Source organism: Podarcis gaigeae, assembly GCF_964106915.1.
Source record: "Podarcis gaigeae genome assembly, chromosome: 3".
Classification (NCBI taxonomy): domain Eukaryota; kingdom Metazoa; phylum Chordata; class Lepidosauria; order Squamata; family Lacertidae; genus Podarcis; species Podarcis gaigeae.
Genome location: NC_139680.1, coordinates 34,126,701 through 34,145,738, shown reverse-complemented (window position 1 = coordinate 34,145,738; position 19,038 = coordinate 34,126,701). Strand labels below are relative to the sequence as shown.

Here is a 19,038-nt window from a genome sequence, read left to right as displayed (position 1 = left end):
GAAGAGTTAGGAAGTCTTCTTTAGTTTTGATTTCATTAGCTGGAGAAAAATTCAGGAGCCCAACCATGCTCACTTTTCTTTAGGTGAACATCACAAGCCCTCCAAACTTACACCCAGTCAGCGTAGACAATACTGGGCCATATGAGCCAATGGCCAATCTTTCTTGCTTTTCTGTGTTTTGCAACTGAAAAATCAGACGAGAGTTAAAGTTATAATACACAGAGTTCAACCATCAGTGAAGGCCTGGGAGTAAAAATGTGTGAGTAAAAAAAGAAAGAAAGCCTAAACTTCATTAATGTGGTGCTCATAATGCACACCCTACGCCACCCTCTATCTCCCCCCCCCCCAGGATCTCCACCACCTTGCTTCTCCACTTTTGCATTCTTACTGCAAGCTCAGTGGATCCTGCCTGTCCTTCCTTCTGCTCACTTTTAGTGCACTCAGGTGCTTTTGCTGTAAAAAGCAAAAGGTAAAAAGCACCCAACTCCTAAGTCCCTTATGCCCTTGCCCCCAACCCTGCTTGCACTCACCTCCAGGCATAGTTGAAAGGGGGAGAGTGTTCCAAGCAGCAATGCTGTTACTGCACAGCATCACTTCCTGCTCCCTCCCCAACTTCACATCTGGCCAGGCTGGGCTTGCTGCCGTGCAGAAGCTAACCGCAGCACACCTCCCATGATCTCTCTGATCACCTAATGCATTTGTTCGGTTCGATAGATCAACTATGCTGAAGCCTAAGAAGAAGTGAAACGATGGGAAGAATCCAGCCGAGGGAGATTAACAAGCCTGGAATGTAAATAGAATTGTAGAATTGTGTTAGTTCATAATTCACATTTATATTGTACAACAAGGTTTCAGTAATGTTGCCGGATCATCTTTCCTTCCTTCTAGGTAGCTTGAAATGAGTGGGATAGGAAAATGTTTCACTGGTAGATATCTACAGCTTGTCATTCTCTACAGCTGTCTGCTGTTACAGATGTGAAGGAGACGAGTAACTATATAACCTTTAGATGTCATCTGAAGGCAGCCCTGAATAGGAAAGCTTCTTAATATGTAATTTTTATTATGTTTTTATATGCATTGGAAGCCACCCAGAGTGGCTGGGGCAACCCAGTCAGATGGGCAGGGTATTATTATTACTATTATTATTATTGCTCCACTTATAAAATGGTGGCTCTTGTGAATGCAACTGAATTACCCTTTATTTTTTCTACTTATTATTTTATAAATAATACTACATTAATACTGCAGTGGCTCCTAAGTCCTACTGTCAAGGCAACACCTAGCAAGGTTCATTGGAAATTGTTTCTGAAAGGTAGTGATGCTTGCTCCCGGCACAGTTGTTACGGACTTAGTCTAATTAAAGTTCATTTTGATTAGGAATATGTATGAAGAACATTGTTCCATCATGCTTGTTTCTATCTAAATAGATTCTTGAAAAACATATTTCATGTGGAATTGTATTTTGCTAGTGCTGTGCTAATGCAGATATGAAAATGAGGTAAGTGAAGCAAGCACTCATTAAAAAAAGTATAATTTAAAACACAGTAACATATTGCAATGAGGCGGTGACTTTGCGCTCTGATGCTTCCTTAAAAAGGGCGCTTCGCTCCAAAATCAGGGAAGAAAAGCCTCGTTCTGCTCCAAAAGTATGAATAGAAAAGTGAGTGTCCAAAAGCACTTTCGAACTACTTTATTATTGATTTTAATTTGGACTAGGCTTTCTATCTGGCTTCAGTCCCTCATAATAAATCTGCTTCAACCTAATTTCTGAAGGGTTCTGAAGGAATGCTAAAAGACTCATTATAATAAATGCCTGAAATCTGATTCTTAACACAGAGAAATTATGGATACCCTATGCCATAGCTGTCAAGTGTCCCTTATTTGAAGGGACAGTCCCTTATTCCAGCGCCATGTCCCACTGCTGTCCCTTATTGATAGATGTCCCTTAAATGTCCCTTAAATGATGTCCCTTAAATTTCAAAGGAAGCAGCTCCTCTCTCTCCTCCCTGCCGGCCAGGGAGGAGGGAGGCTCCAACTGTGTTGCTTGGCTGTGTTGCTCACCCAATAAGAAGTCTAAGAACGACTGGGGGGTGGAGCTTGCATGCCTCGTGTGTGGCTAGTTAATGCAAGCTTAGGGGTTTTTTGAACGCTGGACGCCATTTTGTTGCACATGCTGCTGCAAACTTTGCAGTGCAAAGCTAGGCCAGGGAGCCATCTTAAGTTGAGGCTGCATGGGCCTTGTGGTGCATGTGATTCAGATTCTATTCAGTTGATCCTCTGGTTACAACGTTGGTTCGACAGTGTTCTCGAAGCTACCAGCATGAGTTTGACCAGACTGCAGGAGGACAGGAAGACTGGAGTGCCTGGAACAGGTGAGGCTGCAGGTCCCTTATTTTGGCTGCTGGTCCCTTATTTTCAAGGCTGCTGGTCCCTTATTTTCAAATCTGTAAGTTGACAGCTATGCCCTATGCTCCAATCCTCCCTCTTCAGGGATAGTTTCCCTTTTCCAGTTTCTCTTGTTGATTAGCAATTTTGCCGGTTTGTTGCAATTTTGTTAGTATGGCTTTCTGGCATTGGCTTTCCTCAGAGTCCGGCTATTTCCCAAGGCCTCTAGAAGTCAATTCTCTGAGTAGGGGATGGATGAATATTTTTCTTCATGCACACACTCCTAAATATACACAGGGGAACAGGAAGGCCCCCATATAACGCACATTTTCACATGTTCATAATGCAGTCTGTTCTGAACAGCTGATAACAGATTACAGGACCACAATGGTGGGATTCAATGTTGTTTTAAGACAATTGTTCTATCAGCGAAAACATTTCTGCTTGCTGAATATGCAAAATATGAACAGTTTCTCTTGTTTTCCTCCATGCCCCCCCCCCCCCTGTTCTGGGGTTCATCCCAATCATTCTGAGCAGATTTGGGGAGGATAAGGAGGGCATGGGGGTGGAGAAGGGAGGAGGTCGTTTTGCACTAGGACTCATTGCACTGGCTTCCACTAGCATAACAGCATAGCTGAATCTGGCCCATTATGCTTTTCTAGAATATCTTTGAGCTGAAATGAGTAAAATCCTCTGACTGAAATTTTGAAAGTGTTGTTCAGATTTTGAAAGTGTTGTTCAAATATATTGGGCCTCCACAGCTCCCATCATCCTTGACCATTGGCCATGGGGGTTGATTGGAGGGCACTGGTTCCCCATCCCTGAAATATATGAATAAGTATGTGTTCTAGTATATAGAATAATAAGATATTAAAATGTTGGCAGCCTCTCTTCAGCAGAAGGTAACAAAAACAATATTATCTTGTGGCGCTCAGTTGGCAACCTGTAAACTTCTATGTCAAGATTTTAACAGATTTGAATGGATTGGGTCCATTAATGTTTATTGTTTATTCAGTGCTACCAACACAATTGGCACTTTACAAGAGTTTCATAAGCAAAAGGAGGCAGTCCCTTGTCCTCAAGCAGCTTGCAATGTAAGTTGTGACAGCGGGGATGACGTGCAGCGTAAATTAATAATGCAGAGTTTTTAAGTGAAAGAATAAAAGCTTTACTGAGTTAAAATAAACATCTTCATGGTTCCAAACAGTTTAACTGAGATTACATACTGCTCACAACTGAGGCAGACTGACTCTGACTGAAATCTTACAGAGAACAGAGAGAAAATGGCTGCTAAGTCACATGTCAGAGTGACTCAACAGTTAGCAGTTAGGCCTGAATAACTTTAGTAGGCCCAAATGAATGTGCAGTCCCAGCACATCCCAGCCTGCTTTGCTGCTTCTGCTCTCACGTGTCTTTGTCACATGACAGGGGAAGGGAACAGGGAAAGTACAGGGAAGCTTGATCTCAAGGCTGCTTTCCTTCCTTTTGCTCTCTCTCAAAAGTAACTTTAACAGACGGACATTATATTGCTAATACAGTGAAATCACTACTTTTCATATACTGTTATCAATAAAAAATACTGCTGTGAGGAGGGGGAGTGGGCTGTATGCAGGACCCTGCTAACTCCTGGATCCAGTAAGTGATAAAATATAAACCAGGCTAGCTTCCTGTGTTGGGGCAATTGCCTGGGCGATGGGCCATTAAAAGGGAAAGGGGCTTTTTGTGAGAAGGTGAATGGGTGGAAGAATAAAACCAGAGTTAGAGCTGAGTTGCAGTTATGTGGACCAGAAGCAAAGCAGCAAGCCGGGGAGTGGGAGAGACAAGGCAATTATTAATTTCTGTTTGTGTTAAGTTGTGGGTGAACATATCAGACGACACAGCGATTCTTCAAACAGCTCTTGTTTATTCACAGGTCAGAACAGAACTGAACTGAAGGGTTCAGTCAGCCTGCTTATATAGGGCGCCAGTACAACGTAACTGTAACAATTTTCAAAAACTATCCAATCACTAAACGTCACTTTTGATCCCTTATTTGCATAACTATCTACGGTATCCCCCTGCTGGCTCAGGGTGAGAACTTCAGTACATAACAGTTTGATTCCAAGGCCTTGGCTGTGGGAGAATCAATACCCTTTGCGGGGAGGGGGTTATGCTTTGAACCCTTCCACTGCAGGCTCAGGTGGTGCATATGCGTATATAAACCATATATCATAAGGACACCACAATAGCTAGTGTTCTTCATTTCCTAAAGGAAACACAAACCCTGGGTAAGGGCCTGGAACCTCTGGAATCTCGTATTGCTCAGAGATTGGGTAGTGTGCCACACTAAAGCCGCTTTCCTTGCTCTCTCTCCAAAGCAACATTTTGCCTATAACACAGATTAACATTATTTTGCTAATACAGTGAAATCACTAATATAATTACTTTTCATATACTATTATCATCAATAAAAATAATATACTTTCATTCTAATGCAATTAGGGCAAACTTCATGAATAAGAAATCTGGTAATGCAATGAAGAGAGCTTATGGGAAATGTTGCTGTTGCTTTATAGCTTTGTTGTGCATTTCAAGGACTAGTTTAATTTCTCTCCTGGGACCAAAGCAGAATGGAAATGAGAAAAATTGTGGCACAGCCTGCTAGTGGCCATTTTCTGGCTGCATCACAAGTCTAGGCCCATTTTTAAGAGCAGCTCCATTATGGATTTAGAAAACTTATATGGATCTGTAGCACAAATGTGGAAGTTCCACACACAAAATTTAAAAAGCTCCAGGCAAATTATAAAGCTCCGGGGAAACACTGGAAATATTTGTTATTTCAAATATAACCCTTTGCATTTTAACTGTGTTTTCTCTTAACTATGCAGTTCAGCCAACTCAAAGTGTTGCTCAGGCCCAACTCATATGTTATTGAAATGGCATCAGTGGGTGTTTCACTGTGTGGATTCAAGGCCATTGCATGCCATTACAGTTATTAATTACGTAATTAATTTCATAATTTCATTTCAAACATAGCATTTGTGGACCAAAATACAGAAATACCATCATTACAGTAACATTGCATCCCTAGAGTGATGTAGCGTCTGTTTTTGTTGTTATTTTGCAGAAAAGAATAATGTGGTACATTCTCGTTGCCTTATATATCTGGATGAAAACCTGCCATAATATATATGTTGAATAACAAACTGCAGTAGGTCAAAGGTTAACCGAAAGTGCACTTTTACATCTTCTTTTTGTATTTCAGTAATATTTGTATGCAAATATGCAATTTATATTTACCTCACTGTATAATTTCCATTCCTGTGACAGATAATGCTGTATTTATTTCCTTTAAAAACATATTTTAGGACATTTAAATTCCAAGCGTTTCCTACCAAAGACAAACCCTGCACATCAATCAGTTTTATTCCTAGGTACAGCTAATAACTGAGGAACACCTTGCAAACGTGCCACATATTCCATTTGATATATTCCATACTGTACCCATTTTGTTTGAAATGCAAAGCTTGAAAAGTAAGCGTATACTCACTGGGACTGCTGGCTTCTGATAAACACATTAGGTTAAAGGCGGGGGGAGTGCAATTATGCAAACTGCTTTTTCCATTATTTTACTTCTAAACTCAAACTAGCAGAAGTTGAAGTCTCAAAAATTAGGTTGGCCAACTTATGCTGCCTCACTCATGTTTCCCCTTTAATGCCTGTCTTCCCAGTAAAGTGGATTTTATTAGAAGCCGAAAGATAACAGTGTACCCTTAGCCAATCTAGTTCATACCACAAGAACTCCTGTTAGATCTGTTGTCTTGACCATCTCTGAGGCCCAGTTACAGATAGGTAGCCGTGTTGGTCTGCCATAGTCAAAACAAAAAATTCCTTCCAGTAGCACCTTAAAGACCAACTAAGTTAGTTCTTGGTATGAGCTTTCGTGTGCATGCACACTTCTTCAGAAGAAGTGTGCATGCACATGAAAGCTCATACCAAGAACTAACTTAGTTGGTCTTTAAGGTGCTACTGGAAGGAATTTTTTTGTTTTGATCTCTGAGGCCCAGTTCAAGGACCATATTCATCCCCAGACAACAGCATCCACACATCTGCAGGTAACCTGAAAGGGCCAGGTAAGACAGCTTCTTGGAAGAGGTTCATATGAGCAGAGCACAGGCAATAGTTATACAGTAGCCACAATAATATATTTATATACCACTATAGTGGTACCTCAGGTTACAGATGCTTCAGGTTACGGACTCCGCTAACCCAGAAATATTACCTCGGGTTAAGAACTTTGCTTCAGGGTGAGAAAAGAAATTGCGCTGCAGCAGCAGCAGGAAGCCCCATTAGCTAAAGTGGTACCTCAGGTTAAGAACAGTTTCAGGTTAAGAACGAATTAAGTTCTTAACCCGAGGTACCACTGTATTGTGGCAAAAGGTACCCAGAGCAGTATACATCATAATCATAAAATCAAATATACAAATCAATCTCAAATATTTGCAGAATACAAAATTATCCCTATTCTTTGTTAATTTACTATTCACTTTTGCTAACCAGGGCATGTTCCTCTTTACTTGTATATTGCATTGTCACAATAACACTGTGAGGTTGATATATAGTGGCGCTTGGGGGGCGACGGCTTTGGTTTTAAGTGTTATATTGTTTTGGTTTTGAGATCTTGTGTGCTACATAGGTATTTATTTATTTCACAAGTTTGTAATAGCACCTCAAAGCGGTTTACCGAAATAATGAAACAATAAGATGTTGGTGGGGAAGTTAATGGAAACATAAAAAAAAATCAACGATAAGCTAAAATCCAGGCAAAAACACATCTCCACAAATGTAGATTATTATATTAAAGATTAATCTAACTATGCCTCCTCCTGTTTCAATATAAACTTCCAATAGCAAGTTAACAAGATACTGAACAAAGTGCATATCCTTGCCCTGAAGAGTCAATAAAAGCATGTGCTCGTTACAGATGACAAATGAATGCAGCCCACCATTTTCATCCAGAAACTGTGATTTCTATCAATCTACTAATGTGAACCATCCTGTGATCATTGGATGAAGGGCAGTATACATACATACATACATACATACATACATACATACATATACTGCAACTTACCACAATATTTCCATTGAATTATTTCAAAAAGGTATCTGTATCATATGCTCTATAGTAAAGCTTAAGGTTGATTGAGATTAGTAAATTGATAAAACCCTCGGTATACAACAACAGAGGTGTTACCATTTGATTGTTATTCTCACTTATGGCTCGAAGCAAGGGGGGGTTCCAGCAGGAACCCACAGGAACTCAGTTCCAGCACCTCTTAGGTGGGCACCATTGCCATTATAAGAGAACAAGGGAGGCATTCACGGGGAGTTCTGGCACCTCTTTTTCTAAAAAAAACAACAACCCACTGGCCTTAAGTATGGTTACTACTAATGCCATAGAATGAACAGCTTAAGCCATTTCCCCATCATTTTAGATAATAATGTACTAACATGCAACTAATAAAAAGGCAAATCACGCACAGACAGGTTACTAACAAGGGAAGGATTATGAAATTTCAGAGTATAAAAACTTTTTTAAAAAAAATATGTTTCCTTGTTGCTTGGACAACTCATTAATTTGCTTTTGAATTGGTGTTTTCATTTGCTTTGGGTGGATAAAGATTTCATTCTTGGCTTCTCACAGTTATTCTGAGCCTCCTGACTGGGTTTTTGGCTAGGTTTCGTTGTCCCGTGTGTTTTCAGTGTTCACACTGATGAACAACCTTTGTCCTGACCATTCCAATTGATATCACTAACCTTGGAGGGTGTGGGTAGCCCACCAACATCAAGGCACATAATCTTTGGCCATCTTTTATTTTGAGAGCAGGGAATTAATTTCAAGATGGAGGCAGGCAGAGAGGTATGTAAATATTTAAAACTGAACGATCGGACTACCTTGAAGAAACTGAAGCCAAATCAACTCTGTGCTGATGAATAATACTTGCTGATACTTAATAACTCCTGAGTACACATACCTATTACTGCCTATATAACATTTTGTATACTTCTAGTATTATGTAGGCTGCCAAATAAGAGGTAATAAAAAAAATGAAAATCTGTTGCCTGTATAAGTGTTTTAAAGATTCCTGACCTAGTTTCAGCATCAAACATCACCACAATCCAGCACATATTCCTTTTCATTATTATGTCGCTAACAGATTCTAAAAGATTAACAACCATTACTATTAAAATGTTAGCGCTGGCTTTGATTTAATGACAGCTATTTGTTATATATTTGTTATTGCTCGCCAGAGCAGCAATGTCACGCTGGCCACGTGACCCGGAAGTGTCTCCGGACAGCGCTGGCCCCTGGCCTCTTGAGTGAGATGGGCGCACAACCCCAGAGTCTGTCAAGACTGGCCCGTACGGGCAGGGGTACCTTTACCTTTACCTTTTATTTGTTATAAGGGGACGCAGGTGGCGCTGTGGGTTAAAGCCTCAGCGCCTAGGACTTGCCGATCGAAAGGTTGGCGGTTCGAATCCCTGCGGCGGGGTGCGCTCCCGCTGCTCGGTCCCAGCGCCTGCCAACCTAGCAGTTCGAAAGCACCTCCGGGTGCAAGTAGATAAATAGGGACCGCTTACCAGCGGGAAGGTAAACGGCGTTTCCGTGTGCGGCTCTGGCTCGCCAGATGCAGCTTTGTCACGCTGGCCACGTGACCCGGAAGTGTCTCCGGACAGCGCTGGCCCCTGGCCTCTTGAGTGAGATGGGCGCACAACCCCAGAGTCTGTCAAGACTGGCCCGTACGGGCAGGGGTACCTTTACCTTTACCTTTTATTTGTTATAAGTGAAATTTTGGCAGGAACAGGTATCGGGAGGAGTGCCACACAGAGAAAATAGGTCCATTTCAGAGGCTAGATCTTGGTGTCCAGATTTCTGGGCTCCCTCAGTTATGCATCTTGCCCAGTTCTTTTAAGGGCTGTTTCTGATCCCATGAAAAGACTATAATAACTAAATCAGCCAACCTGGTGCTCTCCAGATTTTTTTTCTCATCAGTCTGATGTGCATTGTAGTCCTAAACATCTGGAGATCACCTAACAAAAGGTGCTTTACAACATGGCACAGGGGGTGCTGTATGTACAGATTGCCCCTTCACTAGTCTCTTGGGAACTGCTTAGGTGCACATGTCTACTACAATGGTACCTCGGTTTAAGAACTTAATTCGTTCTGGAGGTCCGTTCTTAACCTGAAACTGTTCTTAACCTGAGGTACCACTTTAGCTAATAGGGCCTCCTGCTGCCGCCGCCACGCCGCCGCCATGCAATTTCTGTTCTCATCCTGAAGCAAAGTTCTTAACCCGAGGTACTATTTCTGGGTTAGTGGAGTCTGTAACCTGAAGCGTCTGTAACCAGCTAAGACCTCTGCATTGTTTATTACATCATGATATCCATCTTCAGTGCGTTCAGCAAGCCAGCTGAAGATTACTAGAATCTGGGATCACTCTCCGGGATGGCATGCTTTGTAGCCTTGTGCTTTCATTCTGATGGATGCACCTGAGGATATATTCATACTTGTGGGATTTTATCTCAGACCAGTTAAGGGTTATTCACCTGCAAATATTGTTGGGGAGACTAGGAGAACCTAGTCTGCAACCATCATGTATATACCCTCCAACATTCCTCAGATGAAATTTGGGACATATTCTACACCAGTCCCACCCCTGTTCCCTCCTCCTTGGAGGCTGGGGCAGGGGTGCAGATGCATTGGCCAAATGAAGCAAGCTGGAACCAAGTGATTGCAATGGCTGCTCTTCAACATCCTCAACCTCTTGGCGCCTCTTGCAGCCATGGCAGTAGCTTCGCGGACAGGCCCTGCCCCACTTATCATTTTCTTTATGAGAGACCGACCGACTGAGAAGCGGGAAAATGGTGAATTTTTTTTCTTATGGGCAGTCAAGTGACCCAGATATTGTTTTCATGAAAACAGGAAGTGATGCCATATTGAGTGGACGGTGTGGAAGGGAGTGGGAGGCATAGTTGTAAGAAATGTGTTGGAGGGACGCATAGATCTGAACTTCCAGTAACATGTTGAAACACTGTACTGAAGGAAAGGCCCCTTGGGAATTTGGGACTCAGTATGAAAAAGTGAGAAGCCATTATGGCTTAAGGGTTTTTGTGATGATCCTGGTGTTTAACTGCCCCTCCCCCCAAAAAAACCACCAGGATATGCAACCACAAGCAAGCTAGTTTGCATTAGTTTCAAGGGCTCTGTTTTACTAATTATGAAATTCAGCCTTTCCCCCCAGAATGATGCAGCCATTGGAGGTACAAGAAATATGAGAGCAAGCAGAAAAATGAGGGGGAAGATTTTAAAAGCACCCTAGCTAAATGATTAATAGGCATGTGAAAATGTGCAGGCTTGGTTTGATTTAAAAACAAAACAAAAAGAAAACACCAGTCATGGCTTTCTAGGACATGTAATCACGTTCTGATAAAAAGAAAATGCTACTTATTCTTGGAGACAAACAACTAACTCTGTTTGGACTGCTTGGAGTTTGAAGGCACAATGAAATATTTAAAAAACCCCAGAGTATACCAGTGAAGTGAAAGCAGCTGGAGGAAGGAACATTAGAGCAATGATTCTGATCTTGGCTGGTAACAGCAACCCTTGACTCTTGCTCTTCAAAGGACTATATTTCCATCTGCTGTAGAGAAAGGAAGTAAGATGGTTTCAATGTGGGATGGGGACAAAAAGGAAGTGGGTGAGTTAGCACAGATTTGCAATAACTGAACAGAAGATAGGAAGGTATTTGTTAGTTACAAGCAGGTAATTCAGGAGTCCTATAGCTGGCAGCAGAGAGGACTGCTTATAAGGTCATTTCAACAAAATGAGCTTTATACCACAATACTGCTTAGCAATGAAAGGATATCTGGTTCCTTCATTCTTATGACAGAGATTCCTACAAAGGAAATGCTGGATCGCCAGCTACAACCACACAGCACCCCAGATAGGGGTTCTACAGACACTCGGGAAGACGAGGGTGGTTTCAGGTAACAACACAAAAAGCTGTTGTTGGTGTGGCGGTGAGGGGAGCTAATGATAAACAATGGCTTGCTTCAGTGTTATTTGTGAAATACTTAAAGGTAAAGGTAAAGGTAAAGGTACCCCTGCCCGTACGGGCCAGTCTTGACAGACTCTGGGGTTGTGCGCCCATCTCACTCAAGAGGCCAGGGGCCAGCGCTGTCCGGAGACACTTCCGGGTCACGTGGCCAGCGTGACATCGCTGCTCTGGCGAGCCAGAGCCACACACGGAAACGCCGTTTACCTTCCCGCTGGTAAGCGGTCCCTATTTATCTACTTGCACCCGGAGGTGCTTTCGAACTGCTAGGTTGGCAGGCGCTGGGACCGAGCAGCGGGAGCGCACCCCGCCGCAGGGATTCGAACCGCCGACCTTTCGATCGGCAAGTCCTAGGCGCTGAGGCTTTAACCCACAGCGCCACCTGCGTCCCTTGTGAAATACTTAGGTCCCACTAAATTGATTGTCTTCTTCAGAAGGATAGTTGTGTTGGGAAACTGTACCTGCTGCTAGTGGGACTTCAACTGGTTATCGTTTATTATTTATGAAATTTGTAAATGCACACTTTTCCAAATTTGTATAGCACAGTTCTTTAAAAAAAAGTGTACAAAAATGTGAATAATTAGGGGAAAGTATGCCTAAAATATGGGACGCAGGTGGCGCTGTGGGTTAAAGCCTCAGCGCCTAGGACTTGCCGATCGAAAGGTCGGCGGTTCGAATCCCTGCGGCGGGGTGTGCTCCCGCTGCTCGGTCCCAGCGCCTGCCAACCTAGCAGTTCGAAAGCACCTCCGGGTGCAAGTAGATAAACCAGCGGGAAGGTAAACGGCGTTTCCGTGTGCGGCTCTGGCTCTGGCTCTGGCTCTGGCCAGAGCAGCGATGTCACGCTGGCCACGTGACCCGGAAGTGTCTCCGGACAGCGCTGGCCCCCGGCCTCTTGAGTGAGATGGGCGCACAACCCCAGAGTCTGGCAAGACTGGCCCGTACGGGCAGGGGTACCTTTACCTTTACCTTTTTATGCCTAAAATAACTTATAAAATGTGTCATGTTAGGAAGAATTGCTTTCAGAAATATATATATATAATTTGGTATTTTGCATATAAAAATTGTTGTTTTTTAAAAAAAAGGAAAACTGAGCACTAAAATGCTGATGGATTTTTGCGAGGACTTAAAAAAAATAAAAATCAAACCGATGAGCAAATTTGGCAGACTTGGTTTAAGACTGGAACCCCTTCCTGAGTGTGTGAAGAAAAGAGCATTTTTAGTATCTGTATCCTATTTAACAGCCCAAACTTTATTTTAAAAAGCTATAAATTGTGTAAAAATTATGAGGGACGACTAGAAAGGGCTTTGATTGAAAAACGGGGGACTGCTCTATCTGTGGCTTCTATTAGTGCCCTGAATTGTGTCTTGCTTCAGCGCTAACACATTTCGTTTTATTCAGTGAGAAAAACGGAGAAGAATTTGCTGAAGTGCCTTGTATCTGTCAGTGGCGTTCTTTGTTCTGCTAATCAGAGTAAAAACTGGTTCTGATAGAAAGGAGCTCTGAGGAGAAGATCAGACATTGCTTGTTCTGTTTTTCAAATGTATATATATATATATGGTTTCTCTCCCCCACCCCCAACTTTCAGTTTATAATGAGTTGAAAACTCACCCAGGACTCACAGGTCTTTTGGACTCAGCCAAGATAGGGTCTAAACTGTGGTACCTGCCAAAGAGAACAAACACAGCCCTTGATAGGGAGGCATCTACGCTTTTTATAATTGGTCCCTTTACCATTTCCCAGGAAGGCTAAATCCTATTAGTCTGAATCACTGCAGCTGCATGATAGTGGAAAGTTGCTAAACCTTCAAGTACAGAAAGAGACTTTTTGGGTATTTCTTTACTAGGACACATGTAAGGAAAAAAGATTCCTATGACTGCTGCAGGTGAAAGGTATAATTCTGAAAGGCCAGCAGCGGGAGGACCATAGGCGTAAGTCAATTATGCAATTCTACAAGCTTCATGGTTCAAGGCACACGCCCTTGGCTCCCCATAGGGCAGGAGGTTGATGCAGCCAGAGAAAACGGGCAACTTTTCACAGGTTGAGAATGTGTGGATAAGTAATACAACTGTGTTTGATTTCTCTGCACATGATATAATTCTCTTTGCAGCCTGCAAGGTGGTATTGTGATCTCATACAGATGATCAAACCATCGCAGGCTGAGTGCTCTTATTGTGGAGTGGATATCTACATCATCCACCCCAAAGGCCAAAGATAATTATTTATACATACACAGAATAAATCTAAAGCCTATGTGGATTAAGTCTGGTGGTAGAACATGTGACATAATGGTCACCTGTATGGACTCAAAATATAGGCTATCCATAGAAAGCTGCTTTATACTGAGTTAGACCATTGATCCAGCTATTATTTATACCCTGCCACTCTGGGCAGCTTCCAACATATATAAAAACACAACAAAACATAAAACATTAAAAAAACTTCCCTATACAGGGCTGCCTTCAGATGTCTTCTAAAGGATGTATCTCCTTGGCTTGGGAGTTGCATAAATCCATGCCCTCTAAAGTTTCTCTGATGAAAATAGGGCCGTCCTAAAGAAAAGCTCACTGGAAGGACAGATCCTGAAGCTGAGGCTCCAATACTTTGGCCACCTCATGAGAAGAGAAGACTCCTTGGAAAAGACCCTGATGTTGGGAAAGACTGAGGGCACAAGGAGAAGGGGACAACAGAGGACAAGATGGTCGGACAGTGTTCTCGAAGCTACCAACATGAGTTTGACCAAACTGCGGGAGGCAGTGGAAGGCAGGAGTGCCTGGCGTGCTCTGGTCTGTGGGGTCACAAAGAGTCGGACACGACTAAATGACTAAACAACCACAAAAGAAAAGCAGGATCCAAGCAGGATTCTGGGATCCAATCAGAAACCAGGACGGCTTCTGTAAAACAGGGACCCTGCACTCTGCCTTCCTTCTCACTCTTCATGATAACCAGAGGTTCTTAATGACAATGTCTGAAAGAGAACTCTGCTTGATTAGGCCATTTTATGCAGCATGTCGTAAATGCATATTACCACGGACCACTGTAGAAAATAAAAGTAACTCCCCCTATGAAAAGGAGCTACAGTTTTCCTATAAAGTATGGAGGATAACTCTGCCAGGTTCAATGGGGCTTAACTGAAGCCTATAAAACACGAACGGAAAGTTAACCAAGGTTCATCTTCAAAATTACTGGGAAGTTTGTTAGATAAGCCTCATTAAAATGGCGTACCTGAGATGCATAGCAAGAGTGCTGTCAAGGTCTGTCCCTTCCTCCAAATAATGTTTTATGTTTTAAAATTGAAGCCGATAAAACAGAACATTGCATTTTAGGATCTGGTTGTCAAAAGTTTAGGCAGATTTAACTTGGATGGTGTCCATTGGAAATGGTTTCTGTTGGTGCCTTCTAGACCACTAATAATCTACATTTCTGAATTTACCGTAAATAAAATGCCTTATTTGGGGGGGGGGAGGGGGGAATCATTCTCATGTGAATGTCCTCCCAGTTCAGAGGTTCATTTTCAATCTGCCAGAGTTGAGATTTACCGTAATTCATACCCTGCATGCAACACCCCAAACCTGCTATAATGTTGCCAGCAAGGCAAATAGCCTGTGTGTGTGTGTGTGTGTGTGTGTGTGTGTGTGTGTGTGTGTTCATGGTTTTTAAAATTATTGGTTTGTTTGCTTTAAAATGTAACACCTGTAGCAGAGTACCCTAGAGACTTTCTGGTTACCGTTAATGGCAATGTTTAGCTTTCATTTAACCCAAACCGACTGAAAAGGTCAAATTTGGTTGGCTACCCTACCCACTGAAATGCATGGGTGAATATAGCTTTTGATTCAAATTGAATTCTGCACTGTGAAATAAAGGAAGGAATTGCCCTCTTGATTTCTTTGTAAAGTATGGCAATCCATTGCTTTCCAAGAAGGCCAGCATAATTAGTAAAATACTATGGAGAAACATAATTTAAATGAATAATTTGGGCCAGAGTCTCAGTGGATCTAAATGGACATACCAAATCCATTTTGAAGTTACTAGCTTACCTCCATGAGCCCTGCAGTTTATTGGAAGCATTAATTATCTCCCGCTGAGAGAACACACAAAATAATTGGGATTATTGCTGGCAATCCAGCAAGTATGGATTCCACTTGGCACTGGTCCAAAACTTTGCTCTCTGGACTTCCGGAGGCGGCGCGAACGGTAATGGCTGCCCTTTCCTAACCGGGAGAGGGAAGCTACGCTGGAAAAGGGTCGTCCGCTACGGCGAAGCGGAGACCCATTCTGGAAAACCGCAGGCAGCGGAAGCCTGCGGTCTCGGGACCCGGCGGGCGCCAGGAGCTACCCCCGAAACGTTGAGGGAACCCCGTAAGGGGCTCCGGATCGCAGAGGGGGTAGCGGCGCTGTGGGTCTATGCGCATTCAGCGGAGCGAAGCCGCGTTGCCGTTGCCGGTGAGCGCCGACCTTTCTTCCTTCAACACAAGATTCCAAAACGTAACAACCCGTGAGTAATTGAGGACTTTACTAAATTTCGGGACTAAAATATTGAAAATAAGCTGAAAGCGGAGAGACGAGGAAAAGGAAGTCCGTCCTCCGCAGCCATTGATTTTTAAAGCAAAGAGCAGGAGGAGTGGAGGCATAGAGAGAACTTTTGACAGCTCAGATTGAGCACCCGCAGAAATTACTTTTCCTTTTAAAGACTGTAAGCAATTGATTTTTGGACTTTTATTAGGACTTATATATTCCTTTCTTTGTGGATTACAATTCTGTTTAAGAAGCCCAGGTGTCAGAACTGCCTGAGCAGTAGAACTGTCAGACTGCAAATTTGGATACATTCTATTTAAACTTGGAGACAGTCTGAGGGAGTTCAGAATGGTTACGTTCTTGCATTTTGGAACTCCAGTAAGCACAACTTGAAATATTGTGGCAAACCTAAAACCAACTCTGCTAAAACTACTTTTGTGAAGATCCCTAAGAATTGGTTTAGATTTTGTATGTGGAATGGACTCTTCTTCCTAGGACATTTTATGCTCCCCCTAGAGGATTGAGGACTTACAACAAAAACATTGTTTTACTTTCTATTTCCCGGCCCTCTGTTTGATTGCTACCATCTGGGCCGTAGCTTTCCCATGGGAATAACTCAGCTTGACCTTGACTGCTAGATATTTTTGGAATGAGTGGCGCAAAAAGAAAGGGATTAAGAACCAGACAAACAACTCTGACAACCGTAACTGCAGCCTCACAAGCACGCAGATCATCTGTGCCCACTTTGCCCTCGGAGGAAAAAGTTACCTCCCTGTCACAGGCAGGGGAGGAAGAAACTGAGGATTTACAACTAGAAGAGATGGCCTCAGGAGGATCTGGTTCTGTATTAGAGAGAATTCTTGAGAAATTGGAGTCTTTGGAGAGGAAAGTTGACCAACAAACTGCGAAAATTGACCTTAATACAGAAACTTTAAACAAATTATCTGGGCAAGTTGCACAGAATGCACAAGCAATCGGACAACTGAAGGAGGCTGCAGGTGAAAATCAGAAACTGGCCGAAGAGACCAGCCAAAGAGTGGGAGAGTTGGAAAAAGAAGTAAGGCCGCTCAGTAAGCAGGTCGGAGAACATCAGACCTATCTCTCTATGTTGGAACTTCGGAACAGGGAGATTAATTTAAGGATAAGATCGATACCAGAAGTGGAAGAAGGTAATCTAGCTGAGTTTCTGACCAAAGAATTCTCCAAGTTCTGGGGTTTAGAGGAGGAAGATTTTAAAATTGTGTCAGCCTTCAGACTTGGAAGACTTACAAAGAGAGAAAGGCCCAGAGACTGTTTGATTACGTTGAGATCAAAGGAGGAAAGGGACAAGATTTTGGGCCTGCACTATGGAAGCTCTTTGAACATTTCGGACAAAAGAATTGAGATTTTTAAGGACATTCCTAAACAGCTGTTGGATCTTAGATCTGAATATTTGGACTTAGTAAAACTGCTGAGAAGCAACTCAATCATCTTTAGGTGGGACTTTCCCCAAGGACTATCTTTTACCTTTAGAGGGAAGAAGATCAAAATTAGAACTTTGGAAGATAGGGATAAGTTTTTGACTGCCTACGGTGAGGACCTTCATAAAGGACTTGAACTACCCTCAGGGTCTGAACCACCACAGGTGCCTGTACCTCAGAACCCTGAAGACTCACAGAACAAAATACCATCCCAAGGAAACTAAACAGATCTATCCAGGATGTCTCTGCAACTTTTAAGTTGGAATATAAATGGCTGCAACAGCCCGGAAAAAAGGAAGAAAATCTTTCACTTATTAAAAAAGGAGCAACTAGACATTACTTGTTTACAAGAAACACATGTGACTAGGCTCCACAGAAAAATATTGGTAAATAAAAGGATAGGCCAAGAATTTATATCTTCGGATTTAGTTAAGAAGAGAGGAGTGGTGATATATGCAAAGGAGAGCCTCTCACCAAAATTTCTATTTAAAGATGAACATGGAAGAATTTTGGCAATTGAAATACAGCACCAAGGAGAGAAAATTTTGATATTAGGAATCTACGCTCCAAATGAAGGGAAATCAGAATTCTACAAGAAGTTGCATGAGATTATGCTGGATTATCTGGACTATGATAACATCATTATGATGGGAGATATGAATGGGATCGTTTCTACAAACATGGATAGGTCACAAAGCCAAAAGGTTACTAAAGAAGGCAGACTACCAAAGACCTTTTTTGAAATGACAGACAACATGGACTGGATTGATATATGGAGGACAAAGAACCCCTTAGGGAAAGAAGGAACATTTTTCTCTGAAGCCCAACTGACTTGGACAAGAATTGACCAAATATGGATTTCTAGAGGTCTGGCTCCTAAGGTGAAGAAAGTGGAAATCTGCCCAAAGACCTGCTCCGATCATAACGCGTTGAAAATGGACATGACATTATTACCAACCGGCTCCTTTAGATGGAAGATGAATGACAACTTGTTTAGAGATCAGGAGATTATCAAGAAGGCCCAAAAAACAATAAAGGACTATTTTGAGATAAATTTGAACACTGCTGTGGAAAAAAGAACAATCTGGGACGCAAGCAAAGCTGTGATGAGAGGGTTCTTGATACAACAGAACGCCATAAAGAAAAGACTACAAAATGAGAAAAAGGACAAGATTTTGGGGAAAATTAAAGAGTTAGAGAAGAAACTAAGAGTAAACCCGAAGTCACAGCCGATTTTGAGAGAAATTAAACTTCATCAGGCACAATATTCCAAACTGATAAATCAGGAAATAGAATGGAAGATTAAATCAATGAAACAAAAAACATTTGAATCGGCTAATAAATGTGGGAAACTGCTGGCTTGGCAGTTGAAGAAGAGACAAAAGCTGAACATAGTAACAAATTTGGAAATAGAAGGAAGGAATATTCAGAACCCGGTGGAAATTAGAAAATGTTTCCAGAAATATTTCAAGAAATTATACACTCAAGGGCCACAAAAGGAGGAAGAGATTGCAAAATTTTTGGAGAAAAATGGACTTAAAAAACTATCACAAGAAAATAGATCACTCCTGAATAGTAAAAT

At 42.2% G+C, this 19,038-nt stretch overlaps 1 protein-coding gene and 1 long non-coding RNA gene across 2 annotated transcripts in view; one reads left to right on the top strand and one right to left on the bottom strand.

Annotated features, from left to right (window-relative positions):
* The window catches only part of LOC310841174 (uncharacterized protein), a gene marked incomplete at its 3' end in the record, with an annotated part of 240,448 nt that overhangs the window by 163,130 nt on the left and 58,280 nt on the right, over window positions 1-19,038 (bottom strand). The window lies entirely within an intron of this gene.
* On the top strand, window positions 3,977-7,460 carry LOC310840803. Its single transcript, XR_014562152.1, has 3 exons — window positions 3,977-4,020; window positions 5,492-6,200; window positions 6,426-7,460. It is a non-coding gene; the product is annotated as an uncharacterized lncRNA (long non-coding RNA).